The sequence below is a fragment of the Canis aureus genome, chromosome 17 (assembly GCF_053574225.1).
Source record: "Canis aureus isolate CA01 chromosome 17, VMU_Caureus_v.1.0, whole genome shotgun sequence".
Lineage (NCBI taxonomy): Eukaryota > Metazoa > Chordata > Mammalia > Carnivora > Canidae > Canis > Canis aureus.
Window position 1 is genome coordinate 12,215,008 of NC_135627.1, and position 22,824 is coordinate 12,237,831.

Sequence of the window (22,824 nt, forward strand, 5' to 3'; positions counted from 1 at the left end):
CTCTCTCTCTCTCTCTCTCTCAAATAAAGAAATAAAATCTTTTTAAAAAAAATTAAATTCAATTTGCCAACATAGAGTATAACACCCAGTTCTTATCCCATCACTTGCTCTCCTTAATGCCCAGCACCCAGTTACCTCATTCCCCCACCAACCTTCCCCTCAATTTGTTTCCCAGAGTCAAGAGTCTCTCAGGTTTGTATTTCTTTAATTTTTCCCCATTCAGTTTCCTCTCATTCCCTATGGTAAATAAATAAAATCTTTAAAAAAAAATTCCTCCATCTCTCAAAAAACGATTGCAGATGATGGATTATTTAACCTGTATGTGTACCAAAGCTTCATCAACACAGGCTAGCGCCACTTGAAGTTTCTAGAGAGATTTCACTCTCTCGTCACCGGGGAGATATCCCAAGAATTCTGGGATTTTCCCAAACTCTAGGAAAGAAGTTTATGCTTTTTAATTGTGAAAGTAAGAGGTTTTGTTTTTGTTTTTTCCCATTGCATGTCAATTTGGGGAAATATTTGCTGAGGGGAACACATTTTTCCCCCCACATCAAATCAAACGGCTAAAGTTAACTGGTTAAGTTTTCGGTGTTCTTTTAGAGATAGTCCAGTTTTGCTAAAAAAGAATGATTGGTTTTAGTTTACCTCAAAAATGTCATTAGAAAATCCATGAGTTTTTTTCCCCCTTATTTTATGTAACAGTTGTTGGTATATGGACTTCCTTTTAGTTTCTAAATGTGTATTTAGACAAATGGAGCTATTTATTTTGGTTCAACACCCTTTTTTTCTCCTTCAGTGTTGAAAAAGAAAGTATGCTGTGTGGTTATCTTGGAGGCCTCATGAGTTTGGCCTGACATCTCAGCTGTCCTTTGACCCCTGCAGCCACTGCAGCAGAAACCTACTGGCAGCCTCCTGCCTCAGCTCCTCCCAGGGCTTCTTGTTTTCTGCCCTGAAAATGTCTACTTGGCACTCAGGTATGTGCAAGCTGGAAGTGTGTGTGAGTGATGGGGGTGCGGGGGGTCAGGGATAATTTGTCAATGTCAGCTTGGTGGGACATAGTCATCCCTGATAGTTGGTCAAACATTATTCTGAATATTTCCATGAAGGTGTTTTTTTTTTTTTTGATGAGATGAACATAAATCAGTGGACTTTGGGATGCCTGGGTGGCTCAGGGGTTGAGCGTCTGCCTTCAGCTCAGGGCATGATCCTGGAGACTCAGGATCAAGTCCCATGTCAGGGTCCCTGCACGGAGCCTGCTTCTCCCTCTGCCTGTGTCTCTGCCTCTCTCTGTCTCTGTCTCTCATGAATAATAATAAAAAAAAGAAATCTTTAAAAACAAAAAGGAAAAACAAATCAGTGGACTTTGAGTAAAGCAAATAGTTCACCCTGACGTGGGTGACTCTCATCCAATCAGTTGAAGGCTTTCAGGGAAAAAGATGGAATCTCTGTGCAAGAAAAAATTCTGCCAGCAGCTGGTCTGTAGATTCAAACTGCAGTTCTTCCAGAGAGTCTCCAGCCTGCCAGCCTACGGCATCAGGCTTTAGATTTGCAAAATCTCGACAATCACATGAGCCAGTTCCCTCAAATCAGTCCATCAATCTATCATCTAGCTAGCTAGCTCCTGTTGTTTCTCTTTCTCTGAAGAATTCTAAGAAAGGTGGGGAAAAGAAGTTAACACCTCATGGAGCATCCCTTGGTCCAACAGGAAACTGGAGCCTTGGCTATATGCTTCCCCTTATAAATGATTCTGAGGTGCTCAATATGGCTCCTTAGAGGGTCTCAGTGGGGGATGCCTGGGTGGCTCAGCGGATAAGTGGCTGCCTTCAGCCCAGGGCGTGATCCTGGGGTCCCAGGATTGAGTCCCACATCGGGCTCCCTGCATGGAGCCTGCTTCTCCCTCTGCCTGTCTCTGACTCTCTGTGGCTCTCATGAATATATAAATAAAATCTTAAAAAAAAAAAAAAAAAAAAAAAGAAGGTCTCAATGGGATCCTCATTAAACATGCATGTGACCAATAATACATCTTCCCATTGGTCCTGCCTTCTCCCTGATTTCGCTCTTGGTTGCTCGCTCTTGCCTGGGGATCACTTCCCAAGACAAAGTACCTCACATAAGCCCTTGCATAGGTAATGTCACCTGTGTCTCTGTATTTCTTTATGTCTCTGTCTCTCTCTGTCTCTCATACACGCACAAACACCCTTCTCCATTCCACTTTCCTCTGTGTTGGTTTTCTTCCTTGGTAGGTGAAGCTTACCTCAACTGAAGTCAAGATACCCACAGTTTTAGGCTTGTGTCTTACTCCCTTTGCAAGCCCACAGTGAAGAAGAGCGTTTTCCCCCCAGTAGTGCTTGTACAATTCCTGGCTTGATGCTCCCTGATTCCGGTTCCCTGGCCATAGGGAGTGGCCTGGCTCCGAACCAATCTTGGCTGAAGAGGCCAGTCCCACCCAACCTATTTATACTGAGAGCAGGAAGGGGATACCCACCCAAACGGGGTCCATATAGGAAACCAAATCCACAGGCTGAGGAGATTTAATTCCTCTTCAACCTCATCTCTGCTAAACCATTCCCTCTTCCCCTCAAGATAGCCAGGAAGCAGTCCCTGTGCCTTTCCTGATTACCTCCTGGCTTATCTCCAGGTGCCAGACTACGCTGGATGTGTGGGCAGATCTCTCTCACATAAGTAGTAAGTATAGGGATCCCTGGGTGGCACAGCGGTTTAGTGCCTGCCTTTGGCCCAGGGCGCGATCCTGGAGACCCGGGATCAAATCCCATATCGGGCTCCCGGGGCATGGAGCCTGCTTCTCCCTCTGCCTGTGTCTCTGCCTCTCTCTCTCTCTCTGTGCGTGACTATCATAAAAAAAAAAAAAAAAAAAAAAAAAAAGTAGTAAGTATAGGACTTTGTCAAAATGACTCCTTCCTGGGGAGCCTGGGGAGCTCCATGGTTGAGCATCTGCCTATGGCTCAGGGTGTGATCCCGGGGTCCTGGGATTGAGTCCCACATCAGGCTCCCTGCAGGGAGTCTGCTTCTCCCTCTGCTTATGTCTCTGCCTTTCTCTGAGTCTCTCATGAATAAATAAATAAAATCTTTTTTTAAAAAAATGACTCCTTCCCCTTCGTTGTACAAAGCAAGGGCCTGGGATCCCTGGGTGGCGCAGCGGTTTGGCGCCTGCCTTTGGCCCAGGGCGCGATCCTGGAGACCCGGGATCGAATCCCATATCAGGCTCCCGATGCATGGAGCCTGCTTCTCCCTCTGCCTGTGTCTCTGCCTCTCTCTCTCTCTCTCTGACTATCATAAGTAAATAAATAAAAATTAAAAAAAAAAACAAAAAAAAAAAAAACAAAGCAAGAGCCTTAGAAACATAAGACTTCAGAACAATGGTGCCCCACTCAGTTTTCCCTCATGATCTACATCACCCCTCTCTTCCTCTGACACTTTGTGTTTCCCAAACGCATTTTTGGGACACCAATGGAGTGTTCTACAATTCGTTTGACACTAGCTACCCTAGCTTCCCAGAGTTAGCACAGATCCCACACATTAAGAAGGGCCCAGTCCTACAAGACCACTCCCACTTCAGACACCAGCTTGAGGACTGGGGGCCACGCTACTTGAACTTCTGTCCAGCTCAGCTGCAAATTTGGAGGTTCTCATGATGCCCCCTCATGTTTGATAATTCACTGGAACAACTCACAGAATTCAGCAAAGTGCTGTACTTGTAATTACCATTTTATTATAAAGGTTTCAAGTGAACAGCCAGATGAAGAGGAATATAGGGAGAAGTCTAGAGGGGTCCAGAGCACAGGAGCTCCTGCCACTGTGGAGTTGGGGTGTGCCACCCAACTGGTATGGAAATTGCTTACCATCCAGGAAGCTCCTCTAAACCTTCATGTCCAAAGTGTTTTAAATCAAGTTTTCATTATATAAGCATGATTGATTAGATCATTGGCTATTGATGATTAGGCTCAATCTCGGTCCCTTTCCCTTCCCTAGTAGTTAGGGGTGGGGCTGAAGGTTCTAACCATCTAATCCTAAAATTGGGCTTTCCAGCAGCTTCCCCCATCCTGAAGCTTTCTACTTCCCACACCCACCCCAGTTGCAGCATTAGCATAACAAAGGCACACCTAGCTCTTGGGAAATTCCAAAGATTTTGAAGCACTATGCCAGAAACCAGGGACAAAGACCAGATTTTATCTTATGATACCACACTCTTTCATGACTGCTTGCCTAGTGACGCACCACTTGCCATCTGGAGGAAGATTCTGGCTGCAGAAGGATGGGGATGGGGGGCTCCAGACTCCTGTATTAGGAACTTCATCTTCATTGGTTCATTGGGAACCAATGATCAACGTGACTGATTTCACTTTTTTAAAGTGAATAAGCAGACACCCTCATCAAAGTAAGCATTAGTCTTAGGAGCAGAAAAATGTTTGCCTTTAGCCCAAAAGGCTGACTTCTTGCCCGCAGAGTTTTCGATAAGGATGAAATAATTGCTGATTGCTATGATTCTTTAAGGATCTTATGATGTCCTGTACATCTCATCGATAGTTAATATCAGACTGAATGATAAGCGGTAGAGAAATCTTGCAGAAGTAGTTTTATGAGTAGACATTTGAAGAAACATTTATGGTCTAATACTCCATGCATGTCTCTCTCCTCCCTCTTGAGCATTAAGTGTATAACCACCAGCTTCATACCGCAAAAGTAACTCTTTCCGCCCATGGGTCCTGTCCCCATGCTACTTAAATAAACTTACTAAGTTGCATTTTGAAACATCTCAAGAATTCTTTCTTGACCGCCATACTCAATGATCCCGCAAGATTACTAACTTTATTAGGTTCATAAAAGAAAAGTATATTCTCATTAATGAGACTTTGAGCTTGGTTACCCCTTTGTGCTAGACATGGAGAGTCAGATCCTCCTTCTACCACTTCAAGGAAGGACTCGATGCCCAGATGTGGGAAACAGAGTCAGCAAGCAGCTTCCAGCTGGCAGTTCTATTGGAGTTTCCAATGCCAATGGTCACCTCACCTCACTTGAGGTCATGCCCTTCCTGGGCAGCTCACAGCATATGGATGAATAATGTGAGAATAAAGGCCTAGTCATTTCAACTTAATGCATGACAAGTCTAATGGGCAGCATTCACTCAAATGGTCAGATTGGCCAATACCAAGGGTTTGATGGGTCTTCACTGCATTTCAACTTCTTCCTTCCTTTCTGCCTGACCTGATTTCTTTTCTCCTTGAAATAGGGGTCATAAACTCCATCTCAGTATCTTCTGGAGCACCTACCCTGTGACAACTTTGTAAAAGCATAAACTTGGTGTATTTGTGCATCCTTCCTGACACTGGCTTCAGCACTGATTGAAATAACTAGAATGGGGATACCTGGGTGGCTCAGCAGTTGAGCGTCTGCCTTCCCCTCAGGGTGTGATCCTAGAGTTCCTGGATGGAGTCTCACATCGGGCTCCCTGCATGGAGCCTGCTTCTCCCTCTGCCTGTCTCTGCCTCTCTCTGTGTCTCTCATTAATAAATAAATAAAATCTTTTTTTTTTTTTAAAAAAAGAAGAAAATAAATAACTAGAATGGCCCTGTCCTCCCAATCTGGTATTGGTGACCTCAGCTCCAATTAGATTACTTCTGACTCCTAATTTTCTCCTTGGTTGGGATGAAACCACTCAAGATTATTGCTATTCTCTCTCTCTTTTTGTTTAACTTTTAAAAAAATTTAAATTCAACTTGCCAAAATATAATATAACACCCAGTGCTCATCCCATCAAGTGCCCTCCTTTGTGCCCATCACCCAGTTACCCCTATTGCCATTCTCTTTAACAAGGATAATCTTAGGTGGTTTTCCTTCATGGAATGGCTCCTTTCCTTTTCCTACTCAGTGTGGAATTGCTTTTGAAGAAATTGACTTTTTTTTTTTTTAATAATTGATCAAGGGCACCTGGGTGGCCTTCAGCTCAGGTCATAGTCTCAGGGTCCTTGGATCCAGCCCCACATCAAGCTCTGCTCATCGAGGAGTCTGCTTCTTCCTCTACCCAGCCCCCTGCTTGTGTTCTCTCTCTTTCTCTCAAATAAATAAATAAATAAATAAATAAATAAATAAATAAATAAATAAAATATTTTAATAAATACACAATCACTTTAAAGGACTATAGCGTCCCCACAAATTTTTTTAGATTTTATTTATTTATTCATGAGAGACACACCGAGAGAGACAGAGACACAGGCAGAGGGAGCAGGTTTCATGCAGAGAGCCCGATGTGGGACTCCATCCAGGGACTCTAGGATCACACCCTGAGTGGAAGGCAGATGCTCAACTGCTGAGCCACCCAGGCATCCCCACAAACAAGTTTTTTTTTTTTTTTTCCACAAACAAGTTTTTTAAGGGCTATTTTCCTTGGAGACTTTCACTTCCTTGGTTTCCCCCTCTCACCCAAACACAGAAGCTGTTCAATCTAAATTCCTGCCCTGAGTTACCTGGGTGGCTTAGTCAGTGAGGCGTCTGACTCTTGATTTTGGCTCAGCTCATGATCTCAGGATCTTGAGATGGAGCCCTGTGTTGGGCTCCTGGCTCAGCAGCAAGTCCACTTAATATTCTCTCCCTCCTTCTGCCCTTCCCCACCCACCAAAATAAAGCTCTTGCCCTAACCTTTGAGGCTCTTCAATCTAAAACTCTTGCCCTAATCTTTCTCTTGATAGGTAATTAGCATGTTAATCAAGGACAATCTCCAACATCATCACCTGTCGTACATGTTCATAAATTCTGTGTTTCAGTCAAGTCTATTTGATCTTAGAGTATTGGGTGCATTTCCAAAACCTATATTCGTTCTCTACTCCTCAAGCCACTTTTCTGCCTGTGTGTACTCCCCTGTCTTTTCATTCCCACTTTTAGTCTCTCTTTCTCCATGAAGACTCCCAGCTTTCATTTATTTCTTCGTGCCCTGAACACCTATATTTAGGAGTCATGTGCTACCTTGAACTGTTACTCTATTATGTAAATGTCCTTTCTCCCCATCTGGACTGCATCCATACTCCTATCTCCCAGAGAGTTTTATGCTTCATATGCGCTTGTCACTTTCTGACCCCCTATATCACCTGCATGGCAAATGTGTCTGTCACTGTTGCTGCATAGCAAGCCAGCCACAGTCCTGTGGTTTGACTGAGCTCAACTGGAAATTCTCCTGTACGGTCTCTCGTGCAGTTGCAATCAGATATCACCTGGGGTCTCAGCCATCAACCCTGCATTGCAACTGTCAGGGGATCACTTGCTCGGTCTACCTGAGGCAGGGCTCGCTGCTCCTGCTCATCACTGGGTAGTCACATGGCTGCCCTAATACTTAATCTCACTTCAAATACCAGCATATTTGATCAGCATATCAGGATATAAAATAGGCTTCATGAGAACAACCAGGGACTGGGCAGAGTTGGTAATTCACCTTAGTCATTGAACCTGGTTCTTAGCAGCTACTCTTCCTCTTGTCCAATAAAGCTGTGTGCTAATTTAACTATCAAAGGGATACATGGAAAAGACAGATTAAAAGACTCTCAGAGATTTCCTTGAAACAGGCTTGAATTCCCAGAGGACATCATTCTATAGCATCGTTTTCTTCCTTTCAATAACATTTTCTTCCCATTGTGTGCCAACACCCGTCATGTGGCATAGAAGTATTAATCATCCATGTGGAATTTTATGTTTTCAAAGTCTCTGAAAAAAATCAACCCTCTCCCCCGCCCCCACCAACTGAGCTCAGACCATGGCCCTCTGGACATGCACAAACCAGTCTGGTTTTGTGTGTGTGTATTATTGGGTTACCAGCCAAGTTGCTAAACTGACTCACCTTGTTGGTTAAATACCTGTGAATTCAGGGAAAATTAGTCGAACTCATCTAAATCAATCCTAGACATAGAGATGGGTTAGTGTTTCGCCATTTGTTGCATAGTATGTGCTGAAGTCCCCAGCAGAGGGGACAAGCGGACGTTGGGTGAGGTGATGACATTGCAGGTATTGTGTTAGTGCTCTCAGTCTCTAAGTCACTACCTGTGAAAATCGGCAATGTAGTAATTACTGTTTCAGACATGCCAAATATATAGTTTGACTCAACATTTCACTTTGATGAGAAGAACCTCAGAAGATGATGAATGAACAAGACCTGAATGTGTGTCACATTATGAAACCAGGCATGTGGAAGCACATCTCCAAAACAGGTTAGAGACTTGTTTCCCCTAAAATCTTGTCCATCTCAGTGACATCACTGTCCATCTAGTTACTCTGAGGCCAAAGCCTCAGAGTCAACGTCTCTTTTCCCTCACCTTACCCAACCCCATCCCACCCCAGCCCTGCCACCATGTTTGCTATAAGCCAAACTCTCACCTCACAATCCTGATATTGTCAAACCTACTCCTCATCTCTACACCCAACAACATCACTCCAGCCGAAGCTACCGGGCCCTCCCACTTGGACAATTGCAATAGTCTTCTCCCTGATTCATAGATTTAAGTGAAAAATATTTTTTAAATTTCTGCAAAACAAAAAGTACTATAACAAAATAATGACAAATGACTAAACAGGAAAAGTCTCTCTCTCTTTCTCTCTCTCTCTCTCATATACACATAAAACTAAGGTTGGGTTCCTTAATATATAAAGAGTTAACACATTTTTAAATTATTATTGTTAAATACAGAGTATTATTGAAAAGTAAATATTTAAATTGAAAAATGGGCAAATTATTTGTAATAAAGGAAATATAAATAATTCATAAATGATAAGATGCTCAGTCTCACCCTAACAAGAAAAATGAAATTCAAAGTTTAATGAGATGCTGTTGACACTCATAAGATTGGAAAATTTTTTAAAAATTTAATAATGCCCCGAGGCAGATGGAGGAACTAATGGTCATGGTAGGTTAAATTTGTCCATTCTCTTTGGATACCAATTTAAAAAGCAATAGCAGATTTTCCCATGCACTTACTTTTTTTTTTTTCAAGATTTTATTTATTTATTCATGAGAGACAGAGAGAGAAAGAGAGAGAGAGAGAGAGAGAGAGAGAGAGGCAGAGACATAGGCAGAGGCAGAAGCAGGTCCCATGCAGGGAGCCCGACGTGGGACTTGATCCTGGGACTCCAGGATCATGCCCTGGGCTGAAGGCAGGCACTAAACCACTGAGCCAACCAGGGATCCCCAGCATTTACTTTTTTTTGACTTGGCAATGGTACATCTAGAAATTTATTTTACAGATATATTTGCCCATGAGCTTAAAAATGCAAACATACATTGTAGGAACAAAACCCTGGCCAAATGCCTGTCGGTAGGGAACTGGTTAAATACATTTTGGTATCTTTATGGTGTGGAATACTACACAACAGTGAAAAAGAATAAAACAAAATGACTTGGTATTAATAAGAGAAAATTCCCTAGAAATACTATTAAATTGTAAAACGCAAGATGCAGAAGAGCATACATAATATGCTATCTTGTCTTCAACTAGGGGTGGGGAAACATACATGTACTGGGGTGGGGAAACATACATGTACAATGTATATTTCTTGCATATGCATAGACTTCCTGCAAGGATTTTTAGACCGTGGTAACAGTGTTTGCCTTTGGAAATATGATCGGAAAATTGGGGGTAAGGAAGAGGAGACTTACTTTTTACTATATTTCCTTTATGATGTTTGAATTTATACTACATTAGAGAATTTATACTACATTACTTTTCAAAAAGCCATCATATATCATTTAAAAATTTTCCCATAAAAGGAGTTTAAGTGATCATTTTATTTTGATAATATAAAGTTAAATTATGAAAGATAAAGAGAAAAGAACAAGTTTTATCCTGTTGTTTTAAAGGATAGCATTAGCAATGTCATCTGGAAAAGTGTGATTTTACCTAAAGAAATAATAAGACATTTCATGGGGCAGCCCGGGTGGCTCAGCGGTTTAGCTCTACCTTCAGCCCAGGGCCTGATCCTGGAGACCCGGGATGGAGTCCCATGTGGGGCTCCCTCCATGGAGCCTGCTTCTCCCTCTGCCTGTGTCACTGCCTCTCTCTCTCTGTGTTTCTCATGAATAAACAAATAAAGTCTTAAAAAAATAAGAAATTTCACTTCTGTTATGTCTTTCTGTTTTCAGAATTACTACATATAAACTAATACTTCAGACAAAATAATAACTAATATTAAGTGTTTACTATGAACAAATACTATGTGCTTCAAAATTACTGTTTTCATCTCCCTGTTATAGGTGAAGGAATGAGAGCTCAGAGAGATGAATTAACTTGCCCAAGGTCACAGAGCTAGGAAGTTACAGAGCTGATGCAAACCTACGCAGTCTGACCCCAGAGCCCACATTCTTAACCACTGTACAGTTTATTTATTGTGTTTAATGACTCATTTGTTTCACACAAAACAACACTTAAAGGTATATAATTTCCAATTCAAAGCAAATACTTATCAGAAAAAAGCATCTAACCTTGATTGTAGCAAATAAAAACACAAATGTCATAAGTTCATAAGTCCCATAAACAAAGCCATAACATTGTTTTTTATTTTATGGGCAATGATTAATAAAAAATATATATGATATTTTAATACATTTGTTTTTTTATTTTAATACATTTGAATAACAATTGGGAAGTATGACAGCTGGGTTATGCATATAGTACACAAGATTTTTTGTGTTCATATTCTTGACCTTCATGAAATTTTTTTTAAGTTAATGTGAGTTTATATCAATGTAATATTAGTTTCAGATGTAAAGTATAGTGATTCAACAATTCCATGCATCACCTGGTGCTCATCACAAGTTCACTCCGTAATCCCCATCACCTGTTTCACCCATCCCCCTCCACCTTCACTCTGATAGCCATGAATTTGTTCTCTATAGTTAAGAGTCTGTTCCTTGGTTTGTCTCTTTCTCTCTTTTTCATTTGTTTAATTTCTCATGAAATCTTAAAGTAACAAAATGTTTTAGGTCAGTATTAAGGATTGAATTGTGCTCCCCCCAACCCCCATGCAAGATACGCTGAAGTCCTAACTTCCCAATATGGGTTGAATTGTGTTCCCTCAAAATTCTTATATTGAAGTCCCAATTCCTATTCCCTCAGAATGTGAGTTGATAGAGAAAAGGTCTTTACAGAGGGGTGGACCCTAATCCAATATGACTGATCTCCTTATAAAAAGGGGAAATAGGACATGGAGCCAGACATGCAGAGGAGAGATGGTATGAAAAGATATATGCGAGAAGACAACTACAGCTGTCTATGTCCAAGAGGAGGCCTGGAACTTTTCTTCCCTCAGGGCCTTAAGCAAACACTAGCCTCCTCCACCCACGAAGGTAACCAAATTTGGAAACAGGGCCTTTGTGTTGAAATCAAAAGCACCTCCAAAGAGGGGAAGATAAAAATGGCAAATAGGAATTCCAGGGGATCCAGGCAGAGCAATAGCATTATTCAACCTGTCAAAAGATCTGCCTGTGATATCTGGAGTCCAGAAATCTGGATACTAACTGCCAGTCCTGCTATTAACTTGGGTAACTTTAGGGCATACGTTTGTATCTTGAATCTCAATTGACTCTTCTGGTAAAATGAGATAATGTTAATGCTTTTACAATTTTTTTCCCATAAAATGTTTGCTCTTTGGGCTGATATTTAGGTGTAGGTGGTATAGCTACATATTGGTTGCTGAAACATAAACTGTTCTGTATGGGGAGATAAATAGTCCCTCCCTTTACTACTTTGGTCCCCTCCCTGGAACCCCTGGATTTCCCTACAGCCTGGCAATGGAAATGCTGGGGATCTCCCCCACACTATGGCCAGTGTTCTTTCTAATTAGTTGGCTGTTAAAGATTTTGACTATCATCCCCTAATCAAGCACTTGCTGTATGTCTAATCCAGTGATCCAGGGACATAAAAGACTTAGACGATTTCTGCCTTCAAAAAGTTTAAACTTGGGGTGCCTGGTTGCCTCAGTTGGAAGAACATGCAACTGTTGATCTTGTAGTTGTGAGTTCAAGACCCATGGTGGTTGTAGATATTACTTAAAAATAAAATCTTCAAAAAAAAAAGATTACACTTAATTGACATAGTTAAGTGTAGTTTAAATAATTAGGAATAATTATGCACTAAGCTCTGTGTCTTAGTTCATGTGGGCTGCTGTAACAAAAATACCATACACTGGGTGGCTTAAACAATTATTTCTCATAATTCTGGAGACTGGAAAGCCCAAGGTCAAGACCTCAGCAGATCCAGAGGCTGGTGAGAATCCACTTCCAGGTTAATCGATGGCTATCTTCTCACTGTGTCTTCACACAGTGGGAGGGATAGGGTTACTCTTGGGGGTCCCTTTTATAGGGACACTAATCCTGGTCATGAGGGGAGAGCCTTCACCTCCCAAGGGCCTCCCCTCTTAATGCCATCACAATGCACATCTGAATGCCCATCTGTGAATTTTGGAGAGATACATTCAGTCCATAGTACTCTGCAATTCTGACACTAACCAGTGAACATTTTCTGGGAAAAAAATTATAAAAACATTATACAAGGGCACAGTACTAATCTCCAATTTTCCAGACTGGTTGACTTCAGCCATGACCCTCAGGTTTCAGTTAGGCTCCGGGACATTCAAATTAAAAATTCATCAGTCAGTGGCTTTGTTAATGCAGTTCCCACCACTTTATTAGATTTTTTTCACAAATTAATGAGCTCTTTTCACATTGTGTATATTGACACAACTAAATTTAATACACAAGGAACCTGTAAAGTTCTGGAACCAATATTTTCTGTAACAGGATTGGTGGCATATTACCTTTTAGTAAGAAGATGCTTTATTAGAGGAAAAACAAAATGGCCAGTGCAAAGACACCTATGATTTCTTTCAGGGTATTCCAAGCCACACGGGTGCAAAAGGAAAAGAAGATGACAGAAGATCCACCATCTTCCTAGTATAAAGCTTTGAAATGCAAATTCATTTCCACTTGATCACAGACCAGGAAGATGAGTGTTTGATGATACCATCTGACACCATTGATTGACCATCTGGGATACGTTTGGTCCAAGTCCTCACCTCAGTTTCAGTTTGCGGAGATAAAAAATATGACCCAAACCTACCCATGAAAGTTGCCTACCTGGCAGTGTTCTCAAGACCTAGTGAGAACCAAAGATGGCAATTGGAGCTGGAGAGTGATTAGTTAGGATCCAGGACCCAAGTCAGGGGAGAAGGCAGGCACTGGGGAAAACTTCTGTTCTTCGTCCTGATATTTGGAGAAAAGGTTGGGAAGTAATTTGAAAAAATTATGAGCCTCTTCACATAATTTTATGTTGACATCTAATTGTTTTCATTACAAACTTGACATTTCTTAAGTATTATAATTCTGAATATTAAAATTTAAAATATTCTTGAACTGTCACATCACTCATTTGAGTAAACCCAATGGAATCTTAATTCCATAGCAATCTAATAATCACATCATTTGTTTAAAAACACAGGTCATCATTACAGTTGGACAGTTCACATTGTTTCATTTATTTATTTATTTATTTATTTATTTATTTATTTATTTTAAAGATTTTATTTACTTATTCATGAGAGACACAGAGAGAGAGAGAGCGGAGACACAAGTAGAGGGAGAAGCAGGCTCCAAGGAGGGAGCCCAATGTGAGACTCAATCCCATGACTCCAGGATCACGCCCTGGTCCGAAGGCAGGCGCTAAACTGCTGAGCCACCTAGGGATCCCCTCTTGTTTCCCTTCAAACTTCTATTTCTTTTATACTTCTTCCTTAGTAGTTTATCTTAATGTATATTTTTAAAAATACTATATTTATTTGAGAGAGAAAGAACATGAGTCAAGGGAGAAGCAGAGAGCAAGGGGGAAGGAGAGAGAATCTGAAGCAGACTCCTCATTGAGTGCAGAGCCTGATGTGAGGCTCAATCCCCACGACTGAGAGATCACAACCTGAGTGGAAACCAAGAGTCAGAAGCTTAACCAATTGAGCCCCCCAGGTGCCCCTTAGTGTAATTTTTTATTCTGGAAAGTTTTTTTATTGCTCACCCTTTCATGATGCTTTGCAATAAAAATATGTACATAAATTTATGTACGTATGTATGTATTTTTGAGAGAGATATTGAACTGCATAAGAGCAGGTGGGCAGGGACAGAGGGAGAGGGAGAGAGAGAGAATCTTAAGCAGGCTCCATGCTCAGCACAGAACCTACCATGAGCCTCACTCTTAGGACCCTGAGATCATGACCTGAGCCAAAATCAAAAGTTGGATGTTTAACCAACTGAGCCACCCAGGCATCCTTGTGTTGTTGTTGTTTTAGGATTTTATTTATTCATGAGAGACACAGAAAGACAGAGGCAGAGACACAGGCAGAGGGAGAAGCAGGCTCCATGCAGGGAGCCTGACATGGGACTCGATCCCGGGTCTCCAGGATCAGGCCCTGGACTGAAGGCAGGCACTAAACTGCTGAGCCACCCAGGGATCCCTCAGCCAGGCACCCTTGCATATAAATTTAACTTCCTGTGACCATAAAATTGAAAGTGATAAAAATTTCTTTTGTACTGAGTTGATATTATTACTTTTAGTCCACAAATGATTAATAGGACAAAGTGTATTACAAACTTTTATAAATGATGATTAAAGTACAGATTTATTGAAAATGTTGCCAAAAAAAAAAAAGAAAAAAGAAAATGTTGCCAAAAACTAGAAACTGCCTAGATGACCATTGACAGAAGAATGGATAAACCAACTATAGTATACTTAGACAGTAGAATCTTACTTAGGAATAGAAAGGGACAAACTACTTCCACATGAAACAACATGGGTGAATCTTGAAAGCCTTATTCTGACTAAGAGAATCTAGACACACAAGAACACAGGTTATATAATTCCCATTTATATGAAGTCCTAAAATAGGCAAAACTAATCTATGATCAGAGCATCAGAACAGTGGCTGCCTCTGGGGCAGATCTGGAGCAGAGACACACAAGGAAATGATGTCAGGGAACTTTCTGGGTGATTGTAGTGCTCTGTATCTTAATGGGATTTGAGTTACACATGTATATGCATTTGTTGAAACCCATAGAGTATTTTCCTTAATATCTGAGCATTTCATTGTATGTTTATTTGTCCTCAAAAGTAAAGGGCACAACTGACAACAAGTATTGAATTCTAACTAATGACCTGCATGCCGAAGTATTTCAGGTGAGAATTTACCGATGCCTGCAATTTACTTTGAAAGATGTCTGGATTGATAAATGGATAGAGGGAAGGATAGATGGATAGATAGGTGACATAGCAAGCTAAGTAAAATAATTCTAGAATCTAGGCAATGAGTATTTGTACGTTTACTGCAAAATTCTTTCAACTTTTCTCTATGTTTGAAATTTTTTGCAACAAAATATTGGAAAAAATTAATTTGAAAATGCACCTCTTACTGAGGTGGGTGAAATATCTTCAGCCACGTATTTCCCTTCATTTATCGAGAGAATATTAACTCTTGCTAGAATTAATGCCAGGTTTAGCATCTGCTTCATGCATGTTTTCCTCTTTCTAAAATGTAAGCACTATAGAAACATGTTTAAGTAGATGGGGAGATGGAGGCTGGTGGAGAGAAAGCATCCAGTTGAGAGAAAAGAGGATCCGACCAGTGTTGGTGGTGTGGAAAGAGGGCCCTGATACTAGACACTACAAGGTAAAATCAAATGGACTTATGGCAGAGAGAATGATCCAGAACTGACAACCAAGTGGCTGTTTGAGAAGAGAAGACAAAGCTGTTTCAGAGCGTTCTAACGCTGGGGACAGTAAAGCTGAAGAGCCCATCAATAAAACTAGGAAACACATTCTGGGAGCAGAGAGAAGGTATTTCTGAACATTTTTATCTTCAGGCCCCAGGGGGATACCCAGGGGGAGAGTGAGGAGCAGGGATTCAGAAGCGTGTGTATGAAGCTTAGAAGCAAGTGGGGGAAACTGAGTGGGGGAAAAATCAGAGAGGGAGACAAACCATGGGGTACTCTTAACTCTGGGAGACAAACGGAGGGTCGCGGAAGGGGAGGGGAGTGGAGGGTTGGGGTATCCGGGTGACAGGCATTAAGGAGGCAGGTGATGGGATGAGCTCTGGGTGTTCAACGCAGCTGATGAATTATCAAACTCTACATCTGAAACTAATGATGGACTGTATGTTGGCGAATTGAATTTAAATTTTAAAAAAGGAAAAAAAGAGGCACGGTCAGAGATAAAAGAAGTTGATTTGCATGATGGCTGTGTAGCTGATTTTACTGTGCAGTGACCCAGGCAGTGTTCATGCCGCGCCAGGGGCCATGGCTTCTCAACATCCCCTGGGGGCCTGGGAGTTAGGTGCTATGGGGGGGGGGGGGCAGGCACCAAATCAGGTTAAAGCATCAAAAAATGGAGAGATTCTCAGACTCTACCTGCTTGAGGGATGATTGACAAAGAGTAGACAGTGAAGAGGGAGGAGAATGGGGCAGCCCCAGTGGCGCAGCAGTTTAGCGCCGCCTTCGGCCCAGGGCATGATCCTGGAGTCCCGGGATTGAGTCCCACATGGGGCTCCCTGCGTGGAGCCTGCTTCTCCCTCTGCCTGTGTCTCTGCCTCTCTCTTTCTCTATGTCTATCATGAATAAACAAGTAAAAATATATATATATATATATATATATATTTTTTTTTTTTTTTTTAAGGAGGAGAATGAAGGGATTAAGGCCTCACTGAGGCTGAGAGAAGGGACAGTTTACAAAAGAAGAGGTGGTCAGATGATAATGCTAAATGTTGTACAGGTTAAATAGGATGAGCACTGTACCTGGGCAGACAGCAGCTATTCTCAGCCTGGACAGTTTGTCCCTCAGACCTGGGAGGATGGTGCTCCTGGCATCTCATGGGTAAGAGTCAGAGATGCTTGCTGAACATCTTGCAACGCACAGGGTGGCCCTTCCCACATCAAAGACTTGTTCTACCCCAAAAGTCAATCATGCAGGGATCCCTGGGTGGCGCAGCGGTTTAGCGCCTGCCCTTGGCCCAGGGCGCCATCCTGGAGACCCGGGATCGAATCCCACGTCGGGCTCCCGGTGCATGGAGCCTGCTTCTCCCTCTGCCTATGTCTCTGCCTCTCTCTCTCTCTCTGTGACTATCATAAAAAAAAAAAAAAAAAAAAAGTCAATCATGCAGAGGGAGAAACCCTCCTCATAGAGCAGCCCTGGTTCCTGGATTTTCTGGGATAAATCCATTTTCAAACATTGTATCAGAGCATATGTCTCAAACACGGGCTTAAAAGATGTGTTCCCTAGTGTCGGGAACCTTGAGGGGAACCATTCCTTGAATTTTACCCAGAGGGATGAAATCTGCATTCTACTTTATTTTGGATCATATATCCTATTGGCTGGCCTCTTCTCCACTCTCATTTCTTAAATTCTTAGACTGATGCTCCTGAATGATTCTTAAATCTTCCATCATCTCCAGGGAACCATGCCTCATCCAGCTTTCTATCTTTGCACAAAAACTCTCACGCTCATACTTACACCCCCACACCACCCCCAGGCATGCACCATTTTGCACACATCCTTATCCCCCCACCCCCCCACCCCCATGACATATCTAATTTCTCCTATTCATTGGATTGGTCTAGTTGTTGCCACTTCCCTGCTTCTCCTGCCCCATACTCTACATTCAGGAGCCATTGGTGTCCCACATAATCTAAGGTTTGAAAATTATGTGCCAGCCCTGACACCTTGATGAGAATTAGAGTTGACAGTTTTCTGGAAAACAAACAAAATTCATTCCTTCTCACCTGGTCCTTTATCTCTTCTCCCCATAGAACCTTTGCAATGAATTTCCAAATTGGTTAAAATCTACTTGACTAAATTTCATATTCTTCACTGGTGATTTTTCTCTTTCATTTCACAGGATTCTACTTTCCTGCTTTGGCTATGAGACCATAGGGTCAAATAGCAATTTTAAAAATGAAAGCATTACATTAAATAGCTCTCCCCCTCTTATGACACTCCATAGCACTTCATTTCCCCTCTTCCTCCACCCACCTGATTATATTGGCCAGAAAAGCGCCCCCACTTTTTGGCTCCAAGGCTTTATTCAGAGTTACTTTCATCCTGAGTTTTCCAGGGAATTAGGGGAAATAAGATGCTGGTGGCAGCAGGTCTATCATGCCCTGGCCAATGTGTCATGTGTATACACCCTGAGTCTCCTCTGGCTTGTGAGCCAGGCGAACTGAAAATCATAACTGTACTTTTTATAATCAGTTTGAGCACTGGCCAAAAGGATGGGCAGAGTTTCTTGGGGATTTTCTCATATGTTACGGTTTGCCAAAGTTACTCTCTTCCTTTGAAAATGCTCTAGAAAATGAAACAAGAATAAAAGTGGATTTTTCCTAACAGTTATTGATACATCAATCTGTTACTTTTAAGTTTGCTTCCTACTCCTCTCGCTAACACTTCAATGAGCTTGTGTTAATCAGATCAGTAAGGACTAAATTTTTAATGATGGATATTTTATCGCTGGTCTCCTAGTGGTCAGCTTTAATTTTTAATCTACTGGTTTATTTATTTAGACACTGGCTGTTTGATCATTTGTATATATTTGGTTTGTGACTCATTTCCTTAACTGGTTTCTTGTAAAATGCTGAAACACAAATAAAGGACAGTTATGTAATCAAATGATGGTTTGATAACAGATACAATGGGCATCGGCAATGAAATATGCATTCAGAGATGAGATAGCAAGAAAGGGAAAAAGTAGACTGAAAAAAAAAAAAAAGCATGCAGAGCTTCAGGGACCTGTGGATAATAACTAACCATATAACATTCATGCCACTGGTGTCCCCAGCTTTTGACCAGTGAGAGACAGGACACCATGGACAATCAGGGATTCTATTCCTTCCAGAAGCCTTTCTGAGATGCAATAGTTTATACCCTCTGTCCGAACACATTCTGCAAGGCCAGCCTTTCCCCCCATGCTTTTCATGAAGCCGTGGCCAGTTCCACAGGAGCCCCTTAGTGATCACTCTCCCTCCCTCCAGCCTGGTCCCTGCTTCCTTCCCCCAGTGCTGTCTGGAGCCTGGAGAGCACACTCTCATCCACACTTTAGCACCAAAGGTTTGATCCTAATTTCTAACAAACCCCTATCTTTTTTTTTTAATATTTTATTTATTTATTCATGATAGACACAGAGAGAGAGAGAAACAGAGACGCAGACAGAGGGAGAAGCAGGCTCCATGCAGGGAGCCCAATGTGGGACTCGATCCCGGGTCTCCAGGATCACACCCCGGGCTGGAGACAGGTGCTTAAACCACTGAGCCACCCGGGCTGCCCAAACCCCTATCTTTTTATCCTTCTGGAATCCTGTTCTTTATATGTTAATACTCCCAGTCATGTCTTTTCAAGTTTTTAATTTTTCTCTCTCATGATTTCTGTTTCTTTATATATTTGCTCTTTTAAGCTTTTTTCTTTCTTTTCTTTTCTAGAGAAAGAGAGAGAGAGCATGCGGTGGGGAGTGGAAGAAGAGGGGGTGGGGAGGTGGAGAGAATCTTAAGTAGGTTTCATGCCCAGCCCAGAACCTGGCACAGGGACCCTGACATTGTCACCCAAGTCAAAACCAAGAGTTGGAAGGTATCCCTGGGTGGCTCAGTGGTTTAGCACCTGCCTTTGGCCCAGGGCGGGAGCATGGAGCCTGCTTCTCCCTCTGTCTGTGTCTCTGCCTCTCACTTTGTCTCTGTGTCTCTCATGAATAGATAAATAAAATCTTAAAAAAAAACAAAAAACAAAAACAAAACCAAGAGTCGGATACTTAACTGACTGAGCCACCCAGCTGGCCCTAAGCTTTTTTTCTATTTGCTTTCCCTACCACCAAGTTGGGTCTTAACTGTGACTATTTTATTGTTTATTTATTTATTTATTTATTTATTTATTTATTTGAGAGAGAGAGAGCATGAGCAGGGGGAGGAGCAGAGGGAGAGAGAGAGAGAGAGAGTATCAGGCAGCGCTGAGTGTGAAGCCTGATTTGGGGCTCAATCCCATGACCCCAAGATCAGGACCTAAGCCAAAATCAAGAATCAGCTTTCAACTGATTGTGCCACTCAGGTGCCCAACACTTACTATTTTATCTTTTATTTTTTACTTATTTATTTTAAAGATTTTATTTATTTATTCATGAGAGACAGACAGAGAGAGAGAGAGAGAGAGAGTGAGTGAGGCAGAGACACAGGCAGAGGGAGAAGCAGGCTCCATGCAGGGAGCCTGACATGGGACTCGATCCTGGGTCTCCAGGATCACGCCCTGGGCCAAAGGCGGTGCTAAGCCGCTGAGCCACCCAGGCTGCCCACTATTTTATCTTTTAATATTTTATTTAAAAATATTTTATTTTTATTATTTTTAAAGATTTTATTTTTTTTATTTATTTGAGCGATTGAGAGAGAGCAAGCACACAAGCAGGGGGAGCAGCAGAGGGAGAAGGAGAAGCAGGCTCCTGGTTGAGCAGGGAGTCAGATGTGGGGCTCGATCCCAGGACCTGAGATCACCAGTGGAAACCAAAAGTCCCACACTTACCCCATTGCACCACCCAGGTGCCCCTCCAGTGTCTCTTGACTTAGTTTATTTTTGTTGCCTGACAACCTGCTGTCCCTTCAACTAGCCCTGCGACTGCCAGACTTGCCAGACGTTACGGCCTGTCTGTTTGGATCGTCATGTATTACCTTCTCCTGCTGCCATGCCTCATGGTCTGCACAATGCCTGCGTACAACTTCTTTTCTGGACTCTGACAGTACTCTCTTGGCAGGTGATGCTCTGCCTGCTTGTGGGTCCCCTTCCTCCCAGCATCTGTCTTCGCCCCATGAGCATGTGTAGACTTCAGGTGCAGACCCCTCCTGGACTGTCCTGTCCCACCTACCCCACTCCTAAGCTCCCGTTCTGGTAGAAAGGATATGGAGTGTGGAGACTTCCCAGCAGGGCAGCTCCTCGGAGGTAGGGGTAGGGGGTGAGGGTGGGGAGCCTCATTTTGCACAGGCTCAACTATATTAAACTTTTAGTTGTTATGAAAAAAAAATCTGATTTTGCTCAATCATATTAGACTCTTAGTTGTTATAGAAAAAAAAATGTGATTTTTCACATTCTCGTTTTACCTCCCCAAATATATAATATCATTAAATTGCCCTTCACCAATGGCTTTATATAGTTCATTAACCACAAAGTTTTGTTCTCTTATAAAACCATATTGGAAGGATTTGAGAGTCTGTAGCTGTGACGAAAACCCTGTGTTAGCCTGAGCACATGAGGAGAGTGGTCAGGAACATTTTCTTCCAGCTCTTCTCAGACAGCAGCTGAGGAGCCTTCAGCACATTCTTTTTTACACTTTGGTGACTCATTTCCTCACTTGTAACACATAAATCCTGATGCAGTGCCAGCCAACCATAAAACGGTGTTATGAAAATTCCAGTCATGGAGTAATTAAAACTTTATTTCATATATGATTTTGACACTATGCATGTAATAATACAATACTCTAGGGTTTGAATATCTTACATTATTTCTGGCTCTGCTTATTGTGACTAGAAACTGTGAACTCTATAGACCAGGATAAAAAAATCATTCCCTATACAGCATCCTGGACTGCAGTGTCCATAAAAGGCAATGTGCTGGCTCAAGAAATTGCATGATTTCATAACTAACCTGTGATCCTAGCTGCCCCCTTCACATCTGAAAGCACACTGGCACAGACAGGAGAAAAGTCTCTTTTTTCACATGCTTTCATCTTATAGCTCTTTTTCCAGGTCTTGTAGTTAAAAAAGATATTTATTTCTCCCTAGGTGTATTGTCACTCCAAGAAGAATCTTCATGGTCATATAGCGCAGCCTCTCCACTAATGCAGAAATGCCATCTACAAAATTGATGACCTGCCAAGATTAATTAATTAATTTGTGCATTGAGTGCTTACTGTGTGCTGGACATTGTGCCAGGCCTCCCTCCTTGGCAAAGACTGAGATAAACATTCAAGTACAGGGCAGCCCGGGTGGCTCAGCAGTTTAGCGCCGCCTTCAGCTCAGGGCGTGATCCTGGAGACCCAGGATCGAGTCCCATGTCAGGCTCCCTGCATGGAGCCTGCTTCTCCCTCTGCCTGTGTCTCTGCCTCTCTCTCTCTCTCCCTCTCTCTGTGTATGTGTGTCTCTCATGAATAAATAAGTAAAATCATAAAAAAAAATTTCAAGTACAAGTAGTTTATTTGAGAGAGAGGATCTTAGGAGATACAAGACATGGTACATGTGTGACAGGGAAGGGGAGGAAGGTGACAAAGGATCCATTTCCAAGCAAGTTACCACTGTGGGCAAATAGAGCTCAGTTCCACCAGGGAACTTTGAAAACATGGCTCAGAATGAACCAAGGAGCAAGGGAGCTGGGATATTTATTCGCCTGTTCTCTATTTGTCATCGTCTCAGGGTAATTTCAGGAGAATTAATCATCCAACACTTCTGACTTTCCTGTGCATACTTCCCAAGGCCAGAAAAAACCTTCAAGTGGATATTTTCAGGAGTCAGTGGTAAGTAGCCCTTGACTTTGGAAGTGAATGCCGAGGGGTTTGTTGTGGAGGACATCCATAGCTTCTGTGACATACAGGAAGACAGAATTAAGATCCCCTCTTTATCTTTATCTCCCTGCTTTTGACCCAAAGGAGGGAACACTCCTTGGAACCCAGTTCAGGGTAGGGAGGGTTCCAAGAATAATGGACGTGACAAGTCTGAGGGAACATGTGCAAACCCTGAGTCAAATTGTGGTGAAGATGAACAGTAGAAGAGCAACAGCTCTAGAT

At 42.2% G+C, this 22,824-nt stretch overlaps 1 long non-coding RNA gene across 1 annotated transcript in view; it reads left to right on the forward strand.

Moving 5' to 3' along the window:
* Window positions 1–22,555, forward strand: part of LOC144287786 (uncharacterized) — a 62,676-nt gene extending 40,121 nt beyond the window's left edge. Inside the window, exons 5-6 of the long non-coding RNA XR_013355537.1 lie at window positions 797–974; window positions 22,454–22,555. This is a non-coding gene — a long non-coding RNA (uncharacterized LOC144287786). The remainder of the gene's footprint in view (window positions 1–796; window positions 975–22,453) is intronic.
* Window positions 22,556–22,824: the final 269 nt, after the last annotated feature.